Source organism: Amblyraja radiata, chromosome 2, assembly GCF_010909765.2.
Source record: "Amblyraja radiata isolate CabotCenter1 chromosome 2, sAmbRad1.1.pri, whole genome shotgun sequence".
NCBI classification, from domain to species: Eukaryota; Metazoa; Chordata; class Chondrichthyes; order Rajiformes; family Rajidae; genus Amblyraja; species Amblyraja radiata.
In genome coordinates, this window is record NC_045957.1 from 104,903,874 (window position 1) to 104,924,333 (window position 20,460).

Genomic DNA, 20,460 nt, shown 5'->3' on the forward strand with positions numbered 1-20,460 from the left:
CTGAATGTAGTGGAGGGGATATAGCTGGTAAAGGGCCTGCCCCACTTGGGCGACCTAATCCGCGAGTTCTGGCAAGTTTGCCCTCGACTCATACTTGCAGCATGGTCGACACGAGGTCGTAGGAGGTCTTCATGCTCGAGAGTGTTCTCCGCATACTCGAGGCCTCAGCTAGGTCGTGGTGCTTTTTTCAATACGTTAAAAAATGCCCGCAAATAAAAAAAGGTCGCCATGGAAAAAATCGATACTTTTTTTACTCGTAGGTTTAGTCGTAGTAGGTCGTAGTAGGTCGCCATGTTAGTCGTAGATAATCGAGGGTAGTCAAAGGTAGTCGAAGATAGTCGTAGATATTATTCATCAAAGTCGAAGGGAGGTTGAAGGGAGGCCGAAGGAGATTGAAGAAGGTCGTCTTCACTCTCCACTATTCGGTGTCCAATTAGCTAGTCGATTGCTAGTCTTCAACATAGTCGAAGGAGGTCAAAAGAGGTCTTCTACATAGTTGAAGGAGGTCTTCAACATGTAATTTTTTCAAACTCTTCTAAACTCGCCAATTAGGTCGCCCAAGTGGGACAGCCCCTTAAAGAGGTCGGGGTGGAACAAACCTGGCAAGTGATAGTTGAAGATAGAGACTAGATATTGGCGCAACTCAGCAGGTTAAGCAGCATCTCTAGCAAAAAGGAATAGGTGAGATTTTGGGTCGGAACACTTCTCTAGGCTCATATTCATAGTTGAACCCAGGTGAGGATGGTTTGAATTGACAGATGGGTAGACAAAGGCTAGAGATGAAAAGGATTCAGACAAAAGGGATTCAGATAAGGAGAGAAGAGGCGTGAAACATAAAGCCAGAGGGAGGGAAATAGGTGGAAGCAGATGACGAAGGAGTAAAGGGTTGAATATGTGGGAGAAATGGTTGCACACCGGGTGGAGGAGGGCACAGAAGAGAAGATGGGGAAAAGGAGGAGTGCTACCTAAAATTGGAGAATTCATTGTTTATACCACTGAGTTGTAAGCTACGCAAGCTACCAGATAAATACTTTTAAATGGAGAGAAATGATTCATTGCAAACCAATGATTCCTTCTCCTAGCCTAGGATTTCCTCGTATAGGCAATGCTGGAAATGATTAAGTGTGTAAGAAGGAACTGCAGATACTGGCTTACACTGAAGATAGACAAAAAATGCTGGAGTAACTCAGCAGGCCAGACAACATCTCTGGAGAAAAGGAATAGGTGATGTTTTGGGCTTAGTTCTTCAGACTAAGAATCAGGGAGGGGGAACACTCAAGTGGAGTTTGGGAGTGTCTCCCTCACTGATTCTTAGTCTGATGAAGGCTTTCGACCCAAAATGTCACCTATTCCTTTTCTCCAGAGGTGCTGCCTGACCCACTGTTTCTTCGCTTTACCTCTTCTATTTGAGTTTGGGTTGATTGTGTTTATATATGGCATTATCTGAATTGATTGGATAGCATGCAGAACAATGCTTTTCACTGTACCTCGTGTAGCTGGAGACTTGATGTCGAGTATCTCGACAAGCTTTGGGAGGATACTGTGAGCGAGAGAGAGACAAAGAAAAATGACGGGGCCATGAAAACAAAGAAGCACTATGAAAACCAGTCACGTGATTGACCTCTGGTGAGAGCATAGCAGAAGACAACTTCATGGCTATGTAGAGTGGCCTTAAGAAGATAAGTTGTTCAGGGACGGCCATTTTAGAAAAGGGACCGTATGAGAGTGAAAATATGAACAGGCAACAAAATTAAAAACTCTCTGGCCTAATAAGAAACAAAGATGTGTTTTGTTTATTCAGCCTTTGGATGAGTGACAACTTGAAATAATTGAATTCAGTCATGAAATCCTTGGGTTAGAACAAAGGCTTCCTTTTGGAGATTAAAGGAAAAAGTAATATAAAATAAGGACAGTCTAACACATTTGCCCCAACAACCCAGGAACAACCATGGCAAGAAGGAGGGACGAGTTCAAAGCTCAGTGAAGACTATCCCCTACTAACAGAGTGAATCTGGCCAATGCATTTGTACGGATAATATGTGAGTCCATGTCACGAGTCTTATGATTTAGTGTAAGAAGTGATAAGCTGGAATAGTAAAGCAAATGAGAAGTTATTAGAAGCCAGTGGTTTGCATGCATGCTTAAGGAACTCAAATGCTAATAAAAGTTAAGTTGTACTAAACCTTGGTTTGGAGTCTTTTGTTCAACACTTTATTGACATCCTATAGAGGTAATAGGGTCAATGCTCGATGCATGTGATAATGATAAACCAAAACCTAAACCTAAAACCTAACCTAAACCTAATCTAATCAAGTGTATAACATTAGTTCAGAAAGAATGGTTGGTACGATAGGAACACAATTAAGCCTAATGGTATCTTGCAGTTCAAATTGCAACTCGCTTGTTGTCCAACCTTGTAAAGCTTGAAGGATATAGCTCCAGTTCAATTGAAGGAAATGTGGCTAAATTGAAGGTGAGATTAAAAATCTACAGGAAGCAATCATTGAAGTGTCGGCTGAGGCCCAAAGTAAACAGCCATCAAGAACCAGGAAAAATGAAAGTACCCTGTACAAGAAAACTATGAGCGTCAATAATCTCTAGAAGATCAGCAATTGGCATTTGCAGGCAGGAAGAAGACAATTTCTTTATGAACAAACGGTTGTGTCACAAATGGATAAGATTTTTTTAAATTAAAGAAGAAATTAGATGAAGTTAAAACATTAGCGTGAATACAGTTCAAAAATCTCATGCCAAAATCAGATTAAAAAATGTTTACCAGAATTTGTACGTTTAATTGAAGTGATTGTGCTTTAACTTAGATAATATTTGGTTTCTATTACAACAAGTGACATGATCATTAATACAAAAAAAAAACATGCAAGTGTATTGCCAATTTATCACCCACTGATAATAATCCAATTATGAGCTAAATAGCAAAATGGAATGGAATTCACAGCAGTTGTAAAGATGTACTCAATTATAACTACAGCAATATCTTTCCAGTGTGGCATTCAATAGCATAATTTTAAATGAACTGGTTTAAGAATGCAACCAAATAGACTGTGAAAGATGTACTATATTCAGTGTTAGCATCGTTTTTAACTTGTTTCCGCAAAGTTGTTAAAACTTACTTGTTTTCTGACTAAAATAAAATTTACACCAGAATGATATGTCTCAAAAGGAAAATTAGAAATGGTTTGAAAGGATGTTCCTGTGTTGGTAAATCCCATGAACATATCCTTTGATTGCCTCCTTATTACTGTCTTCAAGGTCATGCTGACATAATTGATTTATTCTTTCAGAAGAGGATTCAGATAATCTGTCAAAGTCTGTCAAATGATAAGGATATCTCTAAATCAGACAGTGCTGGACATATCCAACAGGTCAGGCAGCAACTATCTGTACAAAGAGAAACCAAGCTGTTTTCTCATATCATTAATCTTTCATTAGACCTGGAAAAAAGTAGCGAAGAGAAAAATGTTAACATGCAGAGAAAGACAGCAAAAGAGCAAAGGGGAAAAACATTTAGTTTGAAATTGTTCCATACACCCATCACCATTTGTGTAAAAAAGTGATTCCTCAGGTTTCTATTAAATCTTTTCCATCTCACCTTAAGCTGTCCCCTGGTTTTCGATTCCCCTACTCTGGGCAACAGACTACGTTTACCCAATCTATTTCTCTCATGATTTTGTACACCTCCATAAGATCATCCCTCATCCTCCTGCACTCCAAGGAATAGTCCTAGCCTGCTCAACCTCTCCCCATAACTCAGGCCCTTGAGTCCTGGCAACTCCAAAGATGTACTGGTTTGTAGACTAATTTGTAGACTAATTGCCTTTGGTAAAATTGTAAATTATTTCTAATGTGTGTGGGATAGTGTTTGTATGTGGGGATCACTGGTCGGTGCGGACTCGGTGAGCAGAATGGCCTGTTTCCGCACAGTATCTCTAAACTATACATCATCATAAATTTTCTCTGCTTCCGATCCAGCTTGACATCTTTCCAAAAACATGGTGCCCGAAATTGAACACAATACTTTAAATGTGGTCTCACCATTGTCTTATATAACTGCAACATGACCTCCCAACTTCTCAACTCAATACAATGACTGATGAAGGCCAATGTGCAGAAAGTTTTTTGACCATCCTATCTACTTGTGATGCCACTTTCAAGGAACAATGTATGTACTCCTAGAGATACTTTTGCTCAACAACACTCCCTAGAGCCTTCCCATTCACTGTGTATATCCTGCTCATGTTAGACCTTCCAAAATGCAACACCTCTCTTTTCTCTGTATTAAATTCCATCAAACATTCCTCAGCCCACCTGTCCAACTGACCAAGATCAAGGTCTATTCATACAATTATTCCCCTGTAACCTATTTTCTTTCAGCCTCAGTTCCACCTTGATTCTTCTACTACCCATTCATAATGGTAGTAGCTAACTAACACCAATTAAATGGGAGGAAACTGGAGTACTTTCATAAGTTCATAAGCCACAGGAGCAGTATTGCAAAATGCAAATTGGAGGAACGGCACCTCACATTTTGCTTGGACAGCTTACAACCTGTCGGTATGAATATCGATTTCTCTAGCTTCAAGTAACCCTTGCATCCTCTCTCTGGCTGCCCCGTTCCCACCCTAGTCATCGTACTAGTTTCACTGTCACCCTGGTGAATTTAACTGTTTGTATCACTCATTATCACCTGCTCCACAGCCAACAATGAATCATTGTTGGCTACACCTTTCCTGGATCGTAATTGGTGGCTTTGATTTGTCCTTTTGCATTTGTTTGTTCTCTGTACATTTTCATAACTCTCGTTTCCCTCTCTCCTGACTCTCAGTCTGAAAAAGGGTCTCAACCCAAAACGTCACCTATTCCTTTTCTCCAGAGATGTCATAAGGTCAGAAGTGATAGGAGCAGAATTAGGCCATTCGGCCCATCGTCTTCTCCACCATTCAATCGTGGCTGATCGATCTCTCCCTCCTAACCCCATTCTCCTGCCATCTCCCCATTACCCCTGACAGCCGTATCAATAAAGATGCTGCCTGATCTATTGATTTACTTCAGCTTTTTTGTGCCTATCATCAGTGTAAACCAGCATCTGCAGTTCCTTCCTACATGTCATGAGTGTTGTTTTCTGAGATTTCTAAATTCAGACATATTCACATGATTTTTAAATCCTTGTTTAGAATGGATTCAATATTAATGGTAGCTGCTTGTGTGGCTAAAGTGAAATCATTTTGGGCCTGTCCCATTTAGGCAACTTTTTAGGCGAGTGCAGGAGACTCTGCAATCACCACATGTTCGCTGGTGGTCTCTGGTGAGTCTCCTTCATGGTTACGAGTTCTTACATTCCATGAATTCGCATTTGCGGCGACCCATACTGAGGCCACGACTAGTTGCGGCCTCAGTATGGTCGCCGCAAATCTTTCAACATGTTGAAATTTTTCGCCATGGAGATAATCGACAATCCTGTAGTCGTAGGTGCAATTGTAGTGGGATCGCCAGTAGATGTTGATAGTCGAAGTAGCCGTAGAAGTCTTAGTTAATCTCCTTTGCTGACCGATCATTTTCACTGGCTTATTGGGGGAAAAAAACATAAGCAGGAGTTTTCAGAACCAACGATAACAGACCGGTAATGTTAAATGTCCGCTGAACTCCACAGCAGTGTATCTCTGGCTTATTAAAAGTTGTCTGGCTTCTTAAAAGTTGTCTCTAATCCTTCTCCCCCCTTCTCCCCTCTTTTACTCCCCTCTCCCCCTCCCCCCTCCCCCCCTCTCTTAAAGGATTTACTGTACACTGTGCTAGCCGTCTTAAAGCGCCAACCATCCTGTTCATCGTGGTGTGTGTCTGTATCACCTTGGCTTTGCACCATGTGAATTTCAGACAGTGCTCCCCCCTGTCCTGGCCCTCACATTCGCGATGTGTTTGTGTGTGTGTGTGTGTGTTCCACTCTGGCAGTCGCCGTTCCAGTTCCCGGTTTTTCAGTCGACTGCCGGCAATTTGACAGTCGCCGGCAGTCCGCTGAAAAATCTCCTGTGGGACAGGCCCATAAGCATGTGCAAATAGACAATAGACAATAGGTGCAGGAGTAGGCCATTTGGCACTTCGAGCCAGCACCACCATTTAATGTGATCATAGCTGATCATCCCCAATCAGTACCCCGTTCCTGCCTTCTCCCCATATCCCCTGACTCTGCTATTTTTAAGAGCCCTATCTAGCTCTCTCTTGAAAGCATCCAGAGAACCCGCCTCCACCGCCCTCTGAGGCAGAGAATTCCACAGACTCACCACTCTCTGTTAGAAAAAGTGTTTCCTCGTCTCCATTCTAAATGGCTTACCCCTTATTCTTAAACTGTGGCCCCTGGTTCTGGACTGCACCAACATCGGGAACATGTTTCCTGCCTCTAGCATGTCCAAACCCTTAACAATCTTAGATGTTTCAATGAGATCCCCTCTCATCGTTCTAAACTCCAGAGTGTACAAGTCCAGATGCTCCAATCTCTCAGCATATGACAGTCCCGCCATCCCTGGAATTAACCTTTTAAACCTGCGCTGCACTCAATAGCAAGAATGTCCTTCTTCAAATTAGGGGACCAAAACTGCACACAATAATCCAGGTGTGGTCTCACTAGGGCTCTGTACAACTGCAGAAGGACCTCTTTGCTCCTATATTCGATTCCTCTTGTTATAAAGGCCAACATGCCATTCGCTTTCTTCACTGCCTGCTGTACCTGCATGCTTACTTTCATAGACTGATGTACAAGGACCCCCTATATCCCGTTGTACTTCCCCTTTTCCCAACATGACGCCATTTAGATAGTAATCTGCCTTCCTGTTTTTGCTACCAAAGTGGATAACCTCACATTTATCCGCATTAAACTTCATCTGCCATGCATCTGCCCATTCCCCCAACCTGTCCAAGTCACCCTGCATTCTCATTGCATCCTCCTCACAGTTCACACTGCCACCCAGCTTTGTGACATCTGCAAATTTGCTAATGTTACTTTGAATCCCTTCATCCAAATCATTGATGTATATTGTAAACAGCTGCGGTCCCAGCACTGAGCCTTGCGGTACCCCACTAGTCACTGCCTGCCATTCTGAAAGGGACCCGTTAATCCCTACTCTTTGTTTCCTGCCTGCCAATCACTTCTCTATCCATGTCAGCACTCTACCCCCAATACCATGTGCCCTAATTTTGCCCACTAATCTCCTATGTGGGACATAGAAACATAGAAACATAGAAAATAGGTGCAGGTATAGGCCATTCAGCCCTTCGAGCCTGCACCGCCATTCAATATGATCATGGCTGATCATCCAACTCAGTATCCTGTACCTGCCTTCTCTCCATACCTCCTGATCCCTTTAGCCACAAGTGCCACATCTAACTCCCTCTTATATATAGCCAATGAATTGGCCTCAACTACCTTCTGTGGCAGAGAATTCCAGAGATTCACCACTCTCTGTGTGAAAAATGTTTTTCCCATCTCGGTCCTAAAAGATTTCCCCCTTATCCATAAATTGTGACCCCTTGTTCTGGACTTCCCCAACATTGGGAACAATATTCCTGCATCTAGCCTGTCCAACCCCTTAAGAATTTTGTAAGTTTCTATAAGATCCCCCCTCAATCTTCTAAATTCTAGCCAGTACAAGCCAAGTCTATCCAGTCTTTCTTCATATGAGTCCTGACATCCCAGGAATCAGTCTGGTGAACCTACTCTGTACTCCCTCTATGGCAAGAATGTCCTTCCTCAGATTAGGTGACCAAAACTGTACACAATACACCAGGTGTGGTCTCACCAAGACCCTGTACAACTGCAGTGGAACCTCCCTGCTCCAATACTCAAATCCTTTTGCTATGAATGCTAACATACCATTCACTTTCTTCACTGCCTGCTGCACCTGCATGCCTACTTTCAATGACTGGTGTACCATGACACCCAGGTCTTGTTGCATCTCCCCTTTTCCTAATCGGCCACCATTCAGATAATAGTCTATTTTCCTGTTTTTGCCACCAAAGTGGATAACCTCACATTTATCCACATTATACTGCATCTGCCATGCATTTGCTCACTCACCCAGCTATCCAAGTCACCTTGCAGCCTCCTAGCATCCTCCTCACAGCTAACACTGCCCCCCAGCTTCGTGTCATCCGCAAACTTGGAGATGTTGCATTCAATTCCCTCATCCAAATGATTAATATATATTGTAAATAGCTGGGGTCCCAGCATTGAGGGTCCCAGCACTGACCTTATCAAATGCTTTCTGAAAGTCCAGGTACACTACATCCACTGGCTCTCCCTTGTCCATTTTCCTAGTTACATCTTCAAAAAATTCCAGAAGATTAGTCAAGCATGATTTCCCCTTCGTAAATCCATGCTGACTCGGAACAATCCTGTTAATGCTATCCAAATGTTTGGCTATCTCATCTTTTATAATTGACTCCAGCATCATCCCCACCACCGATGTCAGACTAACTGTTCTATAATTCCCTGTTTTCTCTCTCCCGCCTTTCTTAAAAAGTGGATAACATTAACTACCCTCCAATCCACAGGAACTGATCCTGAGTCTATAGAACATTGGAAAATTATCACCAATGCATCCACGATTTCTAGAGCCACTTCCTTAAGTACCCTGGGATGCAGACCATCAGGCCCTGGGGATTTATCAGCCTTCAGTCCCATCAGTCTATCCAACACCATTTCCTGCCTAATGTGTATTTCCTTCAGTTCCTCCGTCACCCCAGATCCTCTGGCCACTACTATATCAGGAAGATTGTTTGCCTCCTCCTTAGTGAAGACAGATCCAAAGTACCTGTTCAACTCATCTGCCATTTCCTTGTCCCCCATAATAAATTCACCTTTTTCGGTCTTCAAGGGTGCAACTTTGGTCTTAACTAATTTTTTCCTCTTCTTTTACTATCCTGCTTTATATTCTTGGCTAGCTTACCTTCGTACCTCATCTTTTCTCCCCATATTGTCTTTTTGGTTATCTTCTGTTGATTTTTAAACATTACCCAATCCTCTTGCTTCCCGCTCATCTTTGCTACGTTGTACTTCATTGCTTTAATTTTTATACTGTCCTTGACGTCCCTTGTCAGCCATGGTCATCCCTTTCTCCCCTTGGAATCATTCTTCCTCCTAGGAATGAACTGATTCTGCACCTTTTGTATTATTCCTAGAAACACCTGCCATTTTTGATCCACTGTCATCCCTGCTAGTGTATCTTTCCAATCAACTTTGGCCAGCTCCTCCCTCATGGCCCCGTAGTCCCCTTTATTCAACTGCAACACTGACACCTCCGATCTACCCTTCGCCCTCTCCAATTGTAGATTAAACCTGACCATGTTACGGTCACTGCCTCCTAATGGCTCATTAACCTTGAGGTCCCTTATCAAATCCGGTTCATTACATATATGAATGACTCCATTTAATGAGGATCTTTAAAAGTATTGGTGTGTGTTCGGAGGGTCTGAAAAATCTGGTGGTTAACTGTTCAGCATCCAGGGCGAGATGATTATCTTACTCATGTAAATACACCCATTAGTCATCATGACCCATATGCGATCCATTACAAGAAGAGATGGCGGGTCTCACATCAACTACCGCAGGAGAGAGGAGGAAAGCGGGTTACCCTGGAATATCGCCAGGGATACCTAAGAAGAAGGAGATATCAGGCTTAGTGCTTGGAGACAGGGAATGATCAAATCTCTAATCAGGCTGAGTCATCTGCTGATGACAGACATGGAAAGGCATCTTCTGGAAGCTAGCTTCATTTATTCTGTGTGTCAAGAGACAGCATCTGTTTCTGCTCTTTGGATTACTGGCTCAGTGAAAAGCTTCATTTTCCAGAGGAGGATCTGTGCCAGGAGCATGGTGGTTTGATAAGGCAATGCCCATATCCTTGGGGAACATTCAGATTCCTTGGTGTTGTGAACCAATTGTTAAAAAATACGCTGACCTTTGCCAAAAAATAAATAAATAAATAAATAAATAAATAAATAAATAAATAGACACATAAATAAATTGGATAGTTATATGGATGGGAAAGGAATGGAGGGTTATGGTCTGAGTGCAGGTAGATGGGACTAGGGGAGAATTCGTGTTCGGCACGGACTAGAAGGGTCGAGATGGCCTGTTTCCGTGCTGTAATTGTTATATGGTTATATGGTTATTAGGTTGCTGTAAATGTTCTGGGAATAAGATGCCTTTCCCTATCCTCGCTGCAGACTGACCTTCCTTTATTCCTTTTGTGCTGTAAAGGGCCTGTCCCACTTAGGCTATTTTTAGGCGACTGCCGGCGACTGTCATAGTTGTAGCAGGTCGCTGAAATAAAAAGCGCCTGGACTCCCCTTCGACATAAAATTTGAAATAGAATCATTACTATCACAACAAAAATAACACAAAGTCAGCACCGACAACAACCTACATCACCTGGCGACAACCTACGTCACCTGGCGCCAACCTACGTTAACCTGGCGACAACAATGACAGCACCTACGTCAGGAGAAGTCAAGCTATGCTCATTGGCATCAAACCCACTGTCGCCGACTATCTCCGAAAATGTCTCAACATGTTGAAAATCCAGCGTCGACTAGAAAGACGCTACGACTCTTTGGACGACTCATGACCATACATGCGACACGCCGGCGACCTTGTGGCGACAGCCCAGTCGCCTAAAAAATAGCCTAAGTGGTACAGGCCCTTAAGACAACAACTCTACCACTGCGCCACTGGCCACCTTTTTACTTCATTTACTTACTTGTGTTCTCATTCCAATAGTCGAGACAGTTCTCTCCCTGACGGCACAATCAGGACAATCAGGAAATGAAAGACCCAGTGATAATACCCAGTACAGCAAGTATTAGTCACTACTCAATCTCATCCTCCAGCATTTCCAGTCACGTTTGGTGAGGTTCCACCCTGCAATTCATTCGGACTAAATGAGTATTTATTGGCTCCAATGACTTTCTGATACTTTCTGTTTGGGATGACGACAAGCAGATAACATGTTTCCAATATTGATCTTCTGAATATGTTAAGCTCTGGGTTGTTGTCACATGTACCGAGGTTCAGTGAAATTCATTTTTGTATCCAGTTTAGTACGTATCATTATACATAAGCACAGATACATATTAGGTAAGCATCTCAGATACAGAACAAGTGTTTAGCAGTAGTACTCTCAAACAGTATACAGATTTGCCAGCTTGGCGCCACTTTCAAGTCCCACTTGTTGTAAGTGCAGGGATTTTGATCTGACAATGAAGGCCAGTTGTGCTGGCAGCATTACAGGGTCTGCCTGGCCAAGTGTAGCCATTGGTGTCCTCCACTGTTGCCCCACCTTTGCAGGTTACGTCTGGTCTACGGGCTTGCAGGTCTCCGAAAGTTTCAGGAAAGGAGCGAGAGAGAAAACGGGGAATTACAGACCAGTTAGCCTGACTTCGGTGGTGAGAAAGATGCTGGAGTCAATTATTAAAGAGGTAATAATGGGGCATGTGGATAGCAGTAAAAGGATTAGTCCAAGTCAACATGGATTTATGAAAGGGAAATCATGCTTGACTAATCTTCTGGAATTGTTTGAGGGTGTGACAAGTAAAATGGATGAAGGGGTGCCAGTGGATGTAGTTTATCTAGACTTTCAGAAAGCCTTTGATAAGGTCCCGCATGAGAGACTGGTGGCTAAAATTAGAGCACATGGGATTGGGGGTAGGGTGTTGAAATGGATAGAAAATTTGTTGGCAGACCAGAAGCAAAGAGTAGGAGTGAACGGGTCCTTTTCAGAATGGCAGGCAGTGGCGAGTGAAGTGCCGCAAGGCTCGGTGTTGGAGCCGCAACTGTTTACCATATATATTAATGATTTGGAAGAGGGAATTAGGAGCAACACTAGCAAGTTTGCGGATGACACAAAGCTTGGTGGCAGTGTGAACTGTGAAGAGGATGTTAGGAGGTTGCAGGGTGACCTGGACAGGTTGAGTGAGTGGGCAGATGCGTGGCAGATGCAATATAATATAGGTAAATGTGAGGTCATCCACTTTGGCGGCAAAAACAAGGGGGCAGATTATTATCTCAATGGGGTTAGGTTAGGTAAGGGGGAGGTGCAGCGAGACCTGGGCGTCCTTGTACAACGGTCACTGAAAGTTGGCTTACAGGTACAGCAGGCAGTGGAGAAAGCTAATGGAATGTTGGCCTTCATAACAAGAGGATTTCAGTATAGGAGTAAAGAGGTTCTTCTGCAGTTGTATAGGACCCTGGTGAGACCACATCTGGAGTATTGTGTACAGTTTTGGTCTCCTAATTTGAGGAAGGACATCCTTGTAATTGAGGCAGTGCAGCGTAGGTTCACGAGATTGATCCCTGGGATGGCAGGACTGTCATATGAGGAAAGATTGAAAAGACTAGGCTTGTATTCACCGGAGTTTAGAAGGATGAGGGGGAATCTTATAGAAACATATAAAATTATAAAATGACTGGACAAGCTAGATGCAGGAAAAATGTTCCCAATGTTGGGCGAGTCCAGAACCAGGGGCCACAGTCTTAGAATAAAGGGGAGGTCATTTAAGACTGAGGTGAGAAAAACATTTTTCACCCAGAGAGTTGTGAATTCATGGAATTCCCTGCCACAGAGGGCAGTGGAGGCCAAGTCACTAGATGGATTTAAGAGAGAGTTAGATAGAGCTCTAGGTGCTAGTGGAGTCAAGGGATATGGGGAGAAGGCAGGCATGGGTTATTGATAGGGGACGATCAGCCATGATCACAATGAATGGCGGTGCTGGCTCGAAGGGCCAAATGGCCTCCTCCTGCACCTATTTTCGATGTTTCTATGTTTCTATGTTTCCGTGCCATATGACTCTATGCCTCTATAACTCCACCAGCTTGAATGGAGGTTTGGTCATTGTTTGTGATCAAAGACAATGAGCAGATCTTCATTTAACATCCACTCCATGATGCCTTCATCATCTACTTTATTTTTATCACAGTTGTACATAATGTGATGACAATTACATTGTCGAACATACACAGCTGTATTAAGAGCAGGAGTAGGCCACCTAAGCTGGCCCTTCGCACCTGCTCTGTCATTTGTCAAGATCATGGCTGATCTTCAATTTCAAACCATTTTACTGCACTAGTCTCAAAACCTTTCATTCCCTTAATATTGGGAAATCTATCAATCTCTGTTTTAAATGAATTCAATAAAAAATATTCACAGCTCCACACACCGGGCAAGAGAATTTAAAAGATTTACACACAATGTAAAGAAATTTCTCCTTGGGTTAGTCCTTAGAGACCTATCCCTTATTCTGAGACAGTTCTAAATTCCTCTGCCAGGGTAAATATCCTCCAAGCAATTTAGCCTGTCGAGCTCTGTAAGTACTTTGTAAAGTTTCAGTGAGATATCCTCTTATTATTCTGAACTGTGAAGAGTGGAGTTCCCAGTGTACTCAATCCCTTGTCAAACTATAAACCAATCATTGCTGAAACCAATCTAGTGTAATTAGTTTAGTGATACAACGGGTCCGTGCTGACAGACGATCCCCGCACATTAGGGACAATTTACACTTACACATACACCAAGCCAATGAACCTACATACCTGTACGTCTTTGGAGAGTGGGAGGAAACCAAAGTTCTCAGAGAAAACTCACGTGGTCACAGAGAGAACGTACAAACTCCGTACAAGCTGCATCCGTAGTCGGGATTGAACCCGGGTCTTCGGCTGCAAGTGCTGTAAAGCAGCAACTGTACCGCTGCACCACCGTGCTGCCTTCATTGCACACCCTCTAAAACTATTATATCCTTTGATTAGGTAAGGATACAATGCCTTAAATAACACCCTGGATGTGACCTCACTGAAAGCCTACATAATTGCGATATGACCTTTTTACTCCTTTATTCAGATCATGCTAATGTAACTGGTGCACTCCAAAGCTGTGAACTATATTCCACACTCTGTATCTTTCTCTTCGCTCTACCTACTGTACTTGAGCATAGCTTGATTATATATATGTATTCTATTATCTGAGTTGATTGGGTAGCGTGCAAAATAGAGCTTCCATTGTACCTCGGTTTACGTGACAATATTAAAACTAAACCTAAACCTAACATACCAGCTGTTCTCCCAAGTGCTCCCTGTACACCGCAAGGTAACGTTTACTGACTTGCGTACAAGGATTTCCAGGTCCTTTTAAAATTCACCATTTTGCTCTTTGTTTTTCTTTCTTAATTGTAGAGAAATCTGTGATGGAGTTCTCCCTTTTTCCAACATTAGCCAGTATTTTGTGTCTATCTTCATTGAAAACCAGCATCTGCAGCTCCACTGCAAAATCTCCTCAAGATATGCCAACTTTAAAAAAGTTCTCCTCCACTCTCAGACAAGAGTTCTGCAACACCCTCCCTTGTTGCTCCCCTTCTGTGATTCCACCGGCTCTCCAGGTCTACTGTCATTTTCACACCTTACCCTTCCATATCTCTAGTTTCCCTCTCCACTAACTCTCGGTCTGAAGAAAGGTCTCGACACAAAACGCCACGCATTCCTTCTCTGAGTTCCTCCAGCATTTTGTGTCTATCCACTTACAATGAGTTTGGCCAGCCATGAGATAGTAATCAAAGACTTAGTAATGACTGGTCTGGTTGTTATTGGAGGCACGGGCTTCTTGAAGTGCAAGGGCATCAATTTCATCTGTTTTTCAGCATGCTTACAAGGTGTCTGGAATTCACTTGAAAGAGTTCTTCAATTCCAGAGTTAAGGCGGAGCATCATTATTTTGTGATAGACAATGGACAATAGACAATAGGTGCAGGAGTAGGAGTTCGGCCCTTTCTAGCCAGCACCGCCATTCAATGTAATCGTGGCTGATCATCCACAATTAGTACCCCGTTCCTGCCTTCTCACCATATCCCCTGACTCCGCTATCTTTAAGAGCCCTATCTAATCTTATATGTTTCAATAAGATCCCTTCTCATCATTCTAAATTCCAGAGTATACAAGCCCAGCCGTTCCATTCTCTCAGCATTTGACATCCCCACCATCCAGAGAATTAACCTTGTGTACCTACGCTGCACTCTCTCAATAGCAAGAATGTCCTTCCTCAAATTTGGAGACGAAAACTGCACACAATACTCCAGGTGTGGTCTCACTAGGGCACTGTACAACTGCAGAAAGACCTCTTTGCTCCTATACTCAATTCCTCTTGTTATGAAGGACAACATGCCATTTACTTTCTTCACTGCCTGCTATACCTGCATGCTTACTTCCATTGACTGATGAACAAGGACCCACAGATCCCGTTGTACTTCCCCTTGTCCCAACTTGACATCATTTAGATAATAATCTTCCTTCCTGTTTTTGCTACCAAAGCGGATAACCTCACATTTGTCCACATTAAACTGCGTCTGCCATGCATCTGCCCACTCACCCAAACTAACCAAGTCATCCTGCATTCTCATAGCACCCTCCTCACAGTTCACACTGCCACCCAGCTTTGTGTCATCTGCAAATTTGCTAATGTTACTTGTAATCCCTTCATCTAAATCATTAATATATATTGTAAATAGCTGCTGTCCCAGCACCGAGCCTTGCGTTACCCCACTAGTCACTGCCTGCCATTCAGAAAGGGATCCGGTAATCCCTACTCTTTGTTTCCTGTCTGCCAACCACTTCTCTATCCATGTCAGCACTCTACTACCCCCAATACCATGTGCCCTAATTTTTCCCACTAATATCCTATGTGGGATCTTATCAAATGCTTTCTGAAAGTCCAGGTATACTACGTCCACTGGCTCTCCCTTGTCCATTTTCCTAGTTACATCCTCAAAAAATTCCAGAAGATTAGCCAAGCATGATTTCCCCTTCGTAAATCCATGCTGACTCAGACCGATCCTTTTACTGCTATCCAAATGTGCCGTTATTTCATAATTTATGATTGACTCCAGCACTTTCCCCACCACCGATGTCGGTCTAACTGGTCTATAATTCCCTGTTTTCTCTCTCCTGCCTTTCTTAAAAAGTGGGATAACATTAGCTAGCCTCCAATCCACAGGAACTGATCCTGAATCTATTGAACACTGGTAAATGATCACCAATGTGTCCATAATTATAAGAGCCACTTCCTTAAGTACCCTGGAATGCAGAACCTCAGGCCCAGGGGATATATCAGCCTTCAGTCCCATCAGTCTACCCAACATAATTTCCTGCCTAATGTGGATTTCTTTCAGTTCCTCCGTCACCCCAGATCGTCTGGCCACTATTACATCAGGAAGATTGTTTGTGTCCTCCTTAGTGAAAATGGGTACAAAGTACCTATTCAACTCATCTGCCATTTCCTTGTTCCCCATAATAAATTCACCCTTTTCAGCCTTCAAAGGGCCAACTTTGGCCTTAACTAATTTTGTTCCTCTTCACATACCTAAAGAATAACAGCATGAGCATTCAGGAAAAGGTTTCCACTTACTAAAGGGCCGCTGCTCTTGTATTTCCAAGGCTTTAAATCCAAATTGATAGATAGGCTTGTTAACAAATAAACATTTAATTCTAACTAAGTACTGCTACCTGTTTTGATTTATTATGAATGCAGATGTAGTGCTATCACAGCAATTTGACTAATAAAGGGAGGATGCTAGATTAGGATGAATTTCCAATCAAAGCTTAGAAGATTGATGTGATACCTTCAAGAGAAAATCACTGTTGAAGAATGTATTTAGAAGTGACTTTGAAAAAAACAATTGCATAATATGGTGCATAAATTGGTAGGAAAATGAACCATCCTCCCTTCCCTTTCCTAATTTTAGATGTTATCCTTCTGTTCTGGCTTGGAAAGTTAGAAAGTAAACTTCTGAAAGCTTGTTTAACGATCATAGAATGAGCAATGCAACAAATATGTGATTAAAAGAAAAGTTGCACCTCATCTTGACCCCATTAGACTTATAGATGTAGGTAAAGGAATATGGATGGGAAAGGAATGGAGGGTTATGGTCTGAGCGCAGGTATATGGGACTAGGGGAGATGATGTGTTCGGCACGGACTAGAAGGGTCGAGATGGCCTGTTTCCGTGCTGTAATTGTTATATGGTTATATGTTATATGGTTAAAGCACCTAGTAAAGTATTTTAAGTGAATAAGTCCAAAATCAATCATGAAAATTACAAAGTTTGCTAGAATTAAGCTGCCAGCAATTATTCTGTGTAAAACAGGATTTGCCAGCTAGATTTATCACTGAATAGCAAACTCAGCCAAATGTAAAAGATGCAACATGATACATAACTTTGAAATGTTATACAATTATTATAATTTGCTAATGCATGCTTAAGTGTAATTTGATTTTCTGCCTTCAAAGGCAGTAATAGAAAGCCTGCCAATGCAAGCACATTGCAATGCAAGCAAAATACTAATAACAGTATATATAAACAGACGTCCAGGGTGGATTTATCACAGAACCCTTTAGAATCCCTGTAAATTCAAATAACGATGAGCTCCAAGACATTATTACAAGTTATGAATCCATGAATTTTAAGAATTCATCCCATTCACCTGCACATCAAATGCTGTTTTTATCACCTTGTGCATGCCAGCTTCCTGATAAAATTAAACTGCAAAGTTGAGTGATGGATGAATAGAAGGGACTGAGCACAACCAATTAAAGGATTTTTAAATTCACCATTGCAGATTAAAATCGTTAAAGAGTCTACTCTGTTTATGAGACCATGGCTTTCAATTCTTCGTAATTCATCTTTGGGTAGTAAAAAAGACAATATTCTTCCGCGTTGAAAAATTTAATTTTGATTTATTATGGAGATTGAGGTTCATGATTAATCCAATTCCTCAGGGAAAGTACTAAGTACAAACTGTAGATATGTGCTTGGCTTCACTTCATCTGCTGGAGATGGTACTATATTGGTGAAACTCCTTTATGGCTTTGAAGTGATTTATAGTTATACAGCACAATTTAATGGAATTTACAAGAACAAGTGTATTTAACCAAAGCTATGTTGATATTTTTTTCATCTTTAAAGAATGTCATTTTATCTTTGTCTTTCACACTTCTACATTCCTGCCATTAAATAGAAATGTACAGATCCTTGATTATGGTCTAGCATCATCTTATTGATCTTCCTGGAGAATACCAACACTTTACAAAAATTATTTCCGCATGAAGGGAAATTGGTGGCATTGATCCAAGGTATTACAAGGATATGGGACATTCTAAGCATAATTTAAAAGGAAAATGTAATTCCTATAATAAATTGCTAAGGTAGAACTCGTAATAGAAATTGATCAAGCCAAGACATTTTAAACTAGCACAACATTTGTCTTCAGAAACATAAATATATCATAGATAAAATCAAAATATGCAAACACTGAAAAATTAAATTGGCTCAAAAACTCCATTTAGAAAATTGCCTTTTAGAACAGGAGCAATAACAATGATGACATTGACATATGCATTAACCCTGTCGCCCATTTTCAGCATTCAAAAATGCAGTGTCAACATTATTGATGAATATATCAATAAAGACATAGGCAATGATTATATTTATATTTCTGACTAATTTTAGTGATTTGAGAAATGATCCTGCTCAGGCAGATGGAAACAAGAATTGGCTGAGAGCATATTAATGAATAATGACAGGTCTTCAAGGCAGAGATGGATCCAAAAAGGAACACACATGCACTATCCTAAGATATATATATATCTATGATAATATATATGATCACAATGGATAACAAAACAATTGATAAGTTACATTAAAACAGACAAAAAGAAGCCTGTAATAAATCTTAGTGATAGAAAAATGAGCATGAAAAAGTGAACATGGAGATTTTTTCAAGAAACATAGAAACATAGAAAATAGGTGCAGGAGTAGGTCATTCAGCCCTTCGAGCCAGCACCGCCATTCAATATGATCATGGCTGATCATCCAAAATTAGCACCCTGTTCCTATTTTCTACCCATATCCCTTGATTCCGTTGGCCCTAAGAGCTATATTGAACTCTAGAGAAATAATTTGAGATCAAAGAGAATGAGAACAACAGCAGAAAGTCCAAAACCTTTTATAAAAATATAACCTACAGGTGCGCCATAGAAAACATTTTATCAAGTTGCTTCACTGACTGGATTTGGAACAGCTGAATCCAAGACCACAAGAAATTGCAGAGAGTTGTGGATGCATCCCAGATGATCAGACAAACTAGCTTCCCTTCCATTAAGTCCATCTACACTTCACGCTGCACGGGCAAGGCCACCAGCATAATCAAGGATAAGTCTTCTCTACTTTCATGTGAAGTTTGAAAACACATACCTCCAGATTCAGGATCAGTTTCTTCCCAGTTGTTATTAGGCAAATGAAGGTCCTCCCATCAGCAAGAGTATGGTCCTGACCTCTCATCTACCAAATTGGAGACCATTGATCTTCCTTTAATCAGATTTTATCGGACTTCAATGTTACATCTTTGCACTAGATTTCGTATCATTTATCCTTTATCTTTACACTGTGGATGGCTCGATTGTTTCCATGTACAGGTTGAACACTGATTTTCCGGCGCCCATGGATTTTCTGGATTATTCGTTTGTTCTGGACCCAACAGAGGTCGTGTGATAATGAAACGACAATATACCACTAGTCCACTAATGACATCTCTCCCGTGTCTCTAAAGCACCATCGAGTGCCAGAAACCTAAATAAAACAAATATAAAATGTAAACTGAATGTGAATGGAATGACCTGCCGACCCTTCGATGGCTCCCAGCATCTCACCGGCTGTTTAGAGCCCCAGCTTCTGACCCGAAGTGTACCAGCGAGCCCTTCTTCCCTCACTGCACGTTCGTGACACGGCTGTTGTTGCAGCTCAAGTTGTAGCCGTGAGGACGGCGCTTCCTTTGTCCCTCTCCCACCGCCCCGTCCTTTCCCTCTTCCCCTCACTGCCGTTGCCTCTTCCTTCTTCCCTGGAGTCTCCAACGTACTCCACTTTGGAAGTGACAGCAGGTGAGAGTGAAGGGAGCCAGTGCACGTTCTGTCGTTGGCAGCGGCCTGAAGATGGAGGGACATGACCCGGAAGAGTGCCTGTCACTCGCATTGCCATCTGTGGCCGTTCAGGGAATTTCAAGTGATCTCTTGGAATTTTGGCCAGTTTATACAGAGAAATGTGAGGAGTTGCATTTTGGAAAGTCTAACATGGGCAGGAGCTACACAGTGAATGGTAGGGCTCTGGGAAGTGTTGTAGAGCAGAGGGATCTAGGAGTGCTGGTACATGGTTCCACAAAGGTGGTCACAGGTAGATGGGGTGGTCCTACATGGATAGGACATGTTTAGAGGGATCTTGGCCAAACACAGACAAGTGGGCCGAGAGTAGATGGGACAAGTTGGTCGGTGTGGGCAAGTTGGGTCGAAGGGCATGTTTCCACACTGTATGACTCAATGAGACCATGTTTATCTATGTGGAGAAAATACTCCATAGCGGTGGGCAGA

The 20,460-nt window shown here is 42.1% G+C and overlaps 1 long non-coding RNA gene across 1 annotated transcript; it reads right to left on the bottom strand.

Annotated features, from left to right (window-relative positions):
* Positions 1 to 661: 661 nt before the first annotated feature.
* LOC116984564 lies at positions 662 to 7,567 on the bottom strand. Its single transcript, XR_004415067.1, has 3 exons — positions 7,557 to 7,567; positions 3,611 to 3,616; positions 662 to 705 (listed from the first exon to the last, which is right to left on the bottom strand). It is a non-coding gene; the product is annotated as an uncharacterized LOC116984564 (long non-coding RNA).
* Positions 7,568 to 20,460: the final 12,893 nt, after the last annotated feature.